The following is a 9267-nucleotide window of genomic DNA, read 5'->3' as shown; positions in this document are numbered from 1 at the left end:
ATTATTATTGTTATTATTATTATACTGGATGAGTGACATCACTCCACCCTGTCTGTTATGACTACCATTAAATGATTACTTTCTCAGTTCATTGTATTAGGTTAGGTTTCATTGTCGGAGGTGGCACTTGTTTGTTGATGTAGTAATTGTCACTCTCTTTAATTCTTTTACCAGTTGGTAATCGATTTAGATTTCTCAATACTGGTTGAATAAGAACTTATGGTTAACAATTCAGCTTCTCGCTCTTTAAGCTTTTGAATATAAAGCATTTGCCTTAGACTCGGTATCAATCAAAGCCAACCCACTTTGATAGTAGCTTGAAATGTCTTGCAAAGAAGTCTTGTAAAACGAGGTACCAACACTTCCAGCATAGCGATGTAGAATCTTTCTTACTATCAACGAATAGTGCTTTAAAGCAATAATCCTCGCAGTTCATAGCGTAGCTGACTCGACGTGTGATCAAATAGTCGCTGAGAGATTCAAACTCCTATCATAATCAAACTTTCATCTTCTAATCTCGTCACTACCAAAAATACAGTCCACGAAAACAATATCTGCATCACTTATTTCCTGGAGCTGCATGTTCTTCGTTTAACATAACTTGAATAAGCGTTTCAGCTTGAAATTTCAATACCTCTGAAGACGGTATTATCTTGTGCTCTCTGCAACAGTTTTTCATCAACACAGCTGTATCTTTTAGGTTGTCAACAAAGATACAAATAAAACCTAGGGGAAACTTGGAAGAATGAGTCAAATCCTGCAGCACTTAGTAAACAAAGCGCAAAAGAAGAAACTCCAAAGAAACTCCGGTGAAATTGGAAAATAAAAATAGCGATAAAATTCTGAAATCATATTTAAATAAGTTGGACAGTCTTTATGTTGAATAAGGTTTCCTTGTTTTACCTGACTTCCTGAATTATTATCTTCGACGTGTGTTAAAACACCATCTGCATCATTTCTTTTACTTTCTTTTAGTTCTTTGTACTACTTTTAGCCGCAAAGCAGATAGACGCTTTCGAAATACTGTGAAATATATTTCATTTATATTCCACCCTCATTCAAATATACCGATCAAATATCCTCATTCAAATATACCGTTGGTTCACAAAGTTTTTTTTATATACGACCTTTAATGCATGCCTCGTTTTGACCAGTCAACACCTGGGTGTTATACAGACTCTATTATTTACTTTTCTTTATGAAAGCTCCTTACGGGTATTTTTTTATTTTATTTGGGATTTCATTTTTATCGATGGTTCCAGCAATGCTCACAAGTCGAAAGCCTACTGACATTGTAGCCATTTTGTCTGTAGAACATTTGTTAATGTCGAAGACAAACACTTTCAAACTTTCTACACATCGCCTGCAAATGGAATAAAACATTATCTGCGTCACTTTTTTATCGTTTTGTATGGATATTGACTTTGTAAACCTGCATGAGACAGCTGGCCGTCATTGAGCCTAATTATGTTCGGAGGTTGTGTTTTAGTAATGTAAGGTCCTGACTCGTGTCTTATGGGGATCCGCTGCGAGTAACTTAGTCGCATCTTACAGCACCTGGTACTTGACTACTTGTACGGCACTATTCTATTCTGCCGCTTGCCTACGGCTGTTGCTATTCTAGTCTGCCGGAAACCACGTGGCATAAATTATTATTATCTCATTATTATTTTTTTCACAACAATTTATTAGTTTTGTATTTGAACATGCTTGGCTAAACTCGTGTTACAACGATATAAGATTCAATAAGTAGCTACTCTTATGTTTTGTGATTAAACTATGCTTAGCAACAATAAATAATTACACTAATAAAACTACAAATACTTACTAAACGAAGCTTTAAGCTAAGTTTGTCAGCACAGAACTGTCAGAGTGTGTGAGGAATTTAGCGATAGGTGTGGATACTTACTGTCACATTTCATAAATAATTTTTGTTCTGTAAACATTATAATGAAACTTGAAGACTAACTTCTATAACTAGGCACATAAAACTCTTATACGGACTCGTAATATTAAAATGTAGTAAGGGGAAGGAAGTTACACAAAAAGTCTGTATAATCCGCACAATCTCAGACTAAAGTACATTGTGTGTGAGATCAATGTCACAAGATGAAACTGCCATTTCATTGTTTGCCTTATTCAACTTCACTTTCGTACACATTCGTTCACTTTTGTATATTTGTAACATAGACATTACCCTTTTTTATCGTTTTCAATGCTGATGAACTTTGGTAGCCATTTAACTTTTTCTCTTCAGAAAATTGTACCTACTTTTAACTTTAAAGATAATATTAATACGTATTTATATGATAATATTAATATATATTTATTAATTCTTAATAAATACGTTCTAAACACTCCCTGCATCACTGTATATTCACAAATCCAATATTACAATTATTTAATAAGTTCAAAGTATGAAAAAATTAAAAAAAAAAATTCAGTGTCAGAGCGCTTTACTAGGCAGTCACAGGACTTTCGATTTGTAGTTCTACCGATAAATCGCATGTGCTATAATACGTATGTTTAATAAAAATTCATGGGCATTTTGAGCCCGTGGATGCTAATTTTAAATAATAATAATATTGTATAGTATTACAAACACATCAGTACCTTTGATATACTGTTCAATACCCTCGATTAATCCTTGGTGGATTATCGCCAAAATAATCTATAAAATAAAAGTATAGACACTATTTATATACACAGTCTGCATCACTATGTCCCTCTTAGCATACCTTTAGTATGAAACAAAATACATTTTATTCCATATCTCGTCTGACACATCATTTCGTGTAGCAAAATCGCGACCAATCAAACGCTCAAATTAGAATACTCTAAGTCGGATTTCATATCATCTGCATCACCAATCTGTTGCCCTATCAAAATGTTTATCAATAACTCACCTGTGTCACTTAGTTTTTGATTTTAACAATTTGATTTTTTGAAATCGAGAAGAAAATTTAGGTCTGCATTCGCATTACGATAAATGCGTTGGTTGTTTCATTACAATTATATAGTAACCATTCTATTTCAATCAGTGCGATAAGTTAATCTACAAAGTAATTGTCTCATTGATGCAAATTATAATATTTAAATAACAACGAATAGACATCGCGATAGTGATCCCTATTGTAATTTGCACGACAGGCTCGGGCTGTGTCCGTCAGTCAGTCAGTTCAGTCTATCGCAGTCCACTGCTGGACATGGATGCAAGATGTAATATTTTAATTACGAAGAGTAGACATCCCGAGAGCGATCCTCTATGTAACCATTCAGGTAACTGTGATTGCAATACAATTATTCTATAAATGAAGTGAAAGTAAAATATACTTCCAAAAATGTTATTTTTGTAGTATGAAAACGTCATCTGCATCACTTCTTCCTTTCCTTGGGTTCTTCTTCACTTCGAAATAAAAAGGTCGCTTATACTTTTACTTAAATTTTTCTCAATGACACACGACTCAACACTCTAAACGGCGATTGTGATTTTACAGCTTCTGATGTGACGGTGACGTCGCAGACGCCGTCCGTGGTCACAATCTCCACTATTTCTCAGCTCAAGTGGTTATTCTTAGCTTGGAGTTTCAGTTGACGTTCTGTCTTGTTCGAACACGACATCCATTAATATTTTATAATTATCTTGAATAACGTTTACCAATCCGCAACTTAATTTGCGGCCACTGCTACAATCAATCTCATTTTACTCCCGACTGCGAGTCCTTCGTCTCGCCCCGCCACCGATACATATAATTCTCATACTAGCAACCCTGGTGTAACAATCTATAGATAAATATTTATAGAACGAGTTTTAAGAATTAAGTAAGAGTTGGACCTAAGCGAACATGACTTTCAATAAACCTCGAGGATTAAGAGAAGGAATAAAAACACAATCTGCAACACTTTCTTTATCTTCCTCGTACTCGAGTACGTACACGTACACGAATGATATGTCTCCATTGAAGGCGATCGTAAGCAGCATATATTGCACGGTGCAAGCTGCCTCCCACCGTATTCTTGATGACAACAGACCATCTTGCTGGTGTCCTCCCTTTGGCGTGTGTCCCTTCAACTTGACACAGCATTATAAGCTTCTCAAGACTATGCTTAGGAGACCGCATAATGTGCCCGAAGAAGGTAAGGGCCCTCACCATGCAGATCCATGAGAGTCGCTTGGTGATATTGAGCTCTTGTAAAATTGACTCGTTCGTCCTCATGGCAGTCCAAGGGATTCGGGGTAGTCTTCGTCAATACCACATTTCGAATGCATTGATCTTACTGCAATCGCGACTTCTGAGGCACCAAGTTTAAGCCAAGCCTTACAAAAATACAGAGAACACGAGAGCTCGGACCAGACGGACTTTGGTTTTGCGATGGATACCATGATTCCTCCATATCTTGTTTACGTTGGTCATTGCACTTTTAGCAATTCCAGCACGTCGGCGAATTTCTTCAGTGCAGCTACCCACATTATTTATAAGATAGACAAACTCATTGGCTTTTTCATAGGGAATTAAGTCGATTCGAGTGTAGTAGAATTTGAGCTCTATCTACAATCATAACCTTGGTCTTTGTATGGTTAATTCAGCATATCTTAGGTTCTTTATCTTCTGACCACCTATTGTGACGCCCCCATCCCAGCTATCCAACGCTATCCTCATTATGTACTCGCCATACAGATTGAATAGCTTCGGGGACAGAATACAACCTTGACGTACGCCACGTTCAGTATGGAAGGATTTCGACAAATGGTTTTCCAATTTCACGAAACTGCTTCCATCAAGGTATAGATTCTGTATCAAGAAAGTGAGATGAGGAGGAACACCCATTTCCTATCAAAACGCAAAGCATTGTGCACAAATTTTCTACACATTATACAACACAGCAAGCGTTCTTAGCTCTGCGCTTACTGACACAGTCTGTGTGCTCGTGTAGAGAGCCTCCACAAAAGATTTGATGTCTACAGCTACTCATTTCAAAGCGTGAGCAAAGGCTATTTATAGATTTCGAAAACATTTTCGATATCCTTTAGTACGGGGGTCGGCTGTGGATCAGTCGATGTCTAAGACAAACACTTGCTGACTTTCTCCAAATAGAATAAAACATTATCTGCATCACTTTAATTTTTTGATCTTTTGGCTCGTAAACTTGCATTAGGTCTAATAGCTGGCCTTCACCGGTAAAGGGGTGATAGTGACCTTTCGAAGAAAAGGAGCAAATTATGAGTGGAGTTTGTGTTGTAGTGTAATTTTGTAAGTGACAAAAAGACTCAATACATATTTCATATTTTTTAGATTTTTTTTTAATCCCATGCCATTCACGAGTATAACATAAGAAAATAACTATAGTATATAAGATGGTAAATAAGCTTCTCGTTCCTTTAAGGGCGCAGTATCAATCACAGCTAATCAAGTATTACAGCTGTCTTGCACTGGAGTCTTGTATCTTTGAGCAAGGATTCAAAGTGTCAATGAAGGTTCTCGGTAAATAATTCGCCTTCCTGGAAAGCGTCACTTTCATTATTTGTCGAAATACTTAGTTGTCCAGATTGTTTCTTAGATAGTAAAATTACGATCGATCTAACCGCTTTTTGAAATCGTCGATCACTTCAGGTCAGACATATTTTTTTAATACTTGTTGCTGTGTTTGAACCTTACTATGTAAATCATTGTGTTCTAAGGGAGATATAACATCATCTGCATCACTTGTTCTGTGTGTTTGTGGAGTTTTTTTTGGAGAGCGAATGAAAAGTGCAAAAAAAAGGAACTGATACAGTGTAAGTTTCAATTAAAAGTTCCTTCAAACTTATTTCGTGTGTTGTCTGTATTATCTCAAAAACGTTGTTATTTATAATAGATTTGCGTTTTTATCATATTTATATAGTAACCATTCTATTACAATTAAAAATAAAAAAGTACTAGTCTCATTGATGCAAGATGTAATATTTTAATTACAAAGAGTAGACATCGCGAGAGCGATCCTCTATGTAACCATCCAGACAACTGTGATTGCACGACTGGCTCGGGCTGTGCGGTTAAGAGTAAAGCCCCTATGCGATATATACATATTCACGGCAGCGGCAACAACATTGATACATTTTTGGACACCATGGGAAAGATGATTGCACACTACTCGCGGATGTTCCTCTACTAGTCTAACCGACGATGCTTTGGTCGGTAATGGATGAACACTTTCGGCAAGACTACCATACATATATACACAAACATTGTGATGCGGAAGGTTCCATATACCTTACAACAATACGTATACAGTTTTGAGGCACTATCAAGGCCTCGGGATCATTAACGGAAAAATTGTACGGCGATGTGCACAAATTTTTGAACATTTACGAAAAATTTCGGCGAAACTGAAATTAAGAATTAATTAAATTAAGAAATCACATTAAAATGAGTTGGACAGCCTTTACGTTGCATAAGGTTTCCTTGTTTTACCTGACTTCCTGAATTATTATCTTCGACGTGTGTTAAAACATCATCTGCATCACTCCTTTAACTTTATGTTCATTAAGCCTGTGGATATATCACTAAAATAAAATAAAAACCCCAGCTCCTAAATCACTGCCTTCTGAATGCAATAAAACAATATCTGCATCACTACTTGGAGAAAACTTTTGATAGAAACAAAAATGTCACAAACCAATTTACGTAGCATTTTCTTCATTATACACAACTCAAATGAGCACTCGTAGCCCCAGTCTTGACGCTAGTAGTGTTAGTCTGACACTAGACGCTTGTCAACGCACACATTGATTAAGTTACGATCCGTCTCCTACACGGACAAATCCTATGTCCATATCGCCTTTACGACTGAGCTGACCGTAGTTGTTTTCTTTTTTCACTGCATTGTGACGTTTAATACCAAAATATCGAAATATGAATATTTCATTGCACACGTATTAATAAAGACGACTGACTCGCGCAAGCCTTCGCATAGAAATGAAGATTTTTATTTCGATACACATATTAATAAGACGGAATCACATATTTTGCACGAGTGACGGCACTCTGTATATCGAAGTCTCGTGGTTCAAATTCACTTCCTAAATTGTTATCTTCTACGTGGAATAAAACATCATCAGCATCACTGTTTTAGTGAAATGTACAGTTGCCAATAACAAGTTGCAAGCAGTTTTGTACGACATCTTCTATGTTTCGCAAAATTCAAGCGAAAGTTCTTAGTTTGAAGATTTGGTGCGGTTTTTCACTGCGCTGTAATTACTACTATACTAAAGTGTGATAATTTGTGTGTGATCAAGTGTCTGACAACCGACTCGCACGCACGTTCAGTTGGATGTGCTTATCGTCGGAAGGCTTGATGATTCAATATCACTTTTAAATTCTTATGAGGGGAATATAACACCATGTGCATCACTGTCCTTAATATTATTGTATATTGCTTCGACATCAAAACCAACGCAGGTCTTTTCACGAACAGTTTTCTTTGTTATATAAAACTTCAACTATGTAGCAAACGACCATTCTTATATTAAAATAACAGATTCCCAATTCAAATGTAATATTTTGTATATATTTAATTCCATACAATTTATTAAATCAACAAACTGTCATCGTGCAGTGTATATTTGGACATGCGTGTAGCAATTGCCGTCTGAAGCGCTCACTTGCTAGCCCTCGCTATTGTTTCATTGATTCCCGAATGTTTAATGGTTCAGCCTTTCCTCTCTAATCATTATTTTCTAATTGAGATAAAACACGAACTACATCATTAATTCAGCTTTGTACATGTTATTGTTCTAGTCGTGAGTAGTCTTCCTTGCTCTTGTATGCGAAGTTCCGTCAACGCAAGAACAACACACTTGCTGGCGACTGTCTCGTCCACTTGGCCGCTCCAAAGCAAACCATCGCCGCCATCAAGAACTACATTCTTCACAACACGTACTAGAATGTACGTCGACTTGACTATCGTTACATATGTCGTGACCTATGTATTGACTAGAAACATCGTTAAAACTTCCAAAATGTTAGCTCGTTCCAAGAAACTGTATCATACCAATTGGATTCTCTTGTACACTAGTTTTTGGATGTCAGTCTTTAAAACTTCTTTCTTCAAGACCAGGACTGAAGTAATACTCTTTATGATGTAAGTAAGAAGTTTCATCTTTGTGACTACGGCTAGAGTCATAACTAAAACTAAAACTCTGTTGTACAGGGAATAATCGGAGTATTCGCAGCCGCTTTATTCTTTATCGTAGGTATCACTGTCAGGCTTTCTTTATTAGTTTCTCATATGTTATATGGTACTTCAACATTTGATGTATAAAGATATTTAATGACTAGGAGTCATTCAAGTACGCTGCTACACACACATTGATTGTTGTATACCTTCTTATGTTTATTTAGATGAGTCCTCATGGACGCCTCTAAGAAGCATGCTTCGCATATATCCCAGGTGAACGTACCACAATGGTCGATCATATGTTTTTGTTTTTTAGGGAATCAAAATAAAGAAACACACAATTACACTCAGTACAAGTCAAATTATTTAATGTGAGGAGTTTTAAAAATTCGTTGGTGACCGGGTGTACATCATCACATCGCTTGAAAATGGAATAAAACATTATCTGCATCACTAAAATTTTAATTTGAGATTTATATAAGTCACGACAAGTTATTCAATAATTATTTCATATTTTTAACCGACTTCAAAAAAAGGAGGAGGTTACTCAATTCGACCGTATATATATATATTTTTTTTTTTTTTATGTATGTTCGGAGATAACTTCTTCGTTTATGAACCGATTTTGATAATTATTTTTTTTGTTGGAAAGGAGATATTCATAGTTTGGTACCATGATAAGGAAACCAGGATCTGATGATGGGATACCAGAGAAATCGAGGGAAACTTTCAAAAATCATAAGGGTGACTAGTAAATTTAATCATGTTTTCATTAGGTACTATAAAGCACTACTATTTAATAAAGGTCTGGAGTCGATCTGATGATGGAGAAGAGAGATAGTCGAGGGAACTCTTCAACAATTTATAGCAATTACCTGCTTTTTGAACTTAATGCGTTTCTATTGAAGAGAACTTTGCACCTGTATGAGTTACAAGTGCCATTAAAGTCTGATGATGGAGACGAAAGATAGTCGAGGGAACTCTTTAACAATTTATAGCAATTACCTGCTTTTTGAACTTAATTCGTTTCTATTGATGAGAACTTTGCACCTGTATGAGTTATAAGTGCCATTACAGTCTGATGATGGAGACAAAAGTTAGTCGAGGGAA

Source organism: Melitaea cinxia, chromosome 27, assembly GCF_905220565.1.
Source record: "Melitaea cinxia chromosome 27, ilMelCinx1.1, whole genome shotgun sequence".
In the NCBI taxonomy this organism is placed as follows: Eukaryota; Metazoa; Arthropoda; class Insecta; order Lepidoptera; family Nymphalidae; genus Melitaea; species Melitaea cinxia.
The sequence above is the reverse complement of the archived record's forward strand: the minus strand, read 5'-3'. Positions refer to the sequence as shown.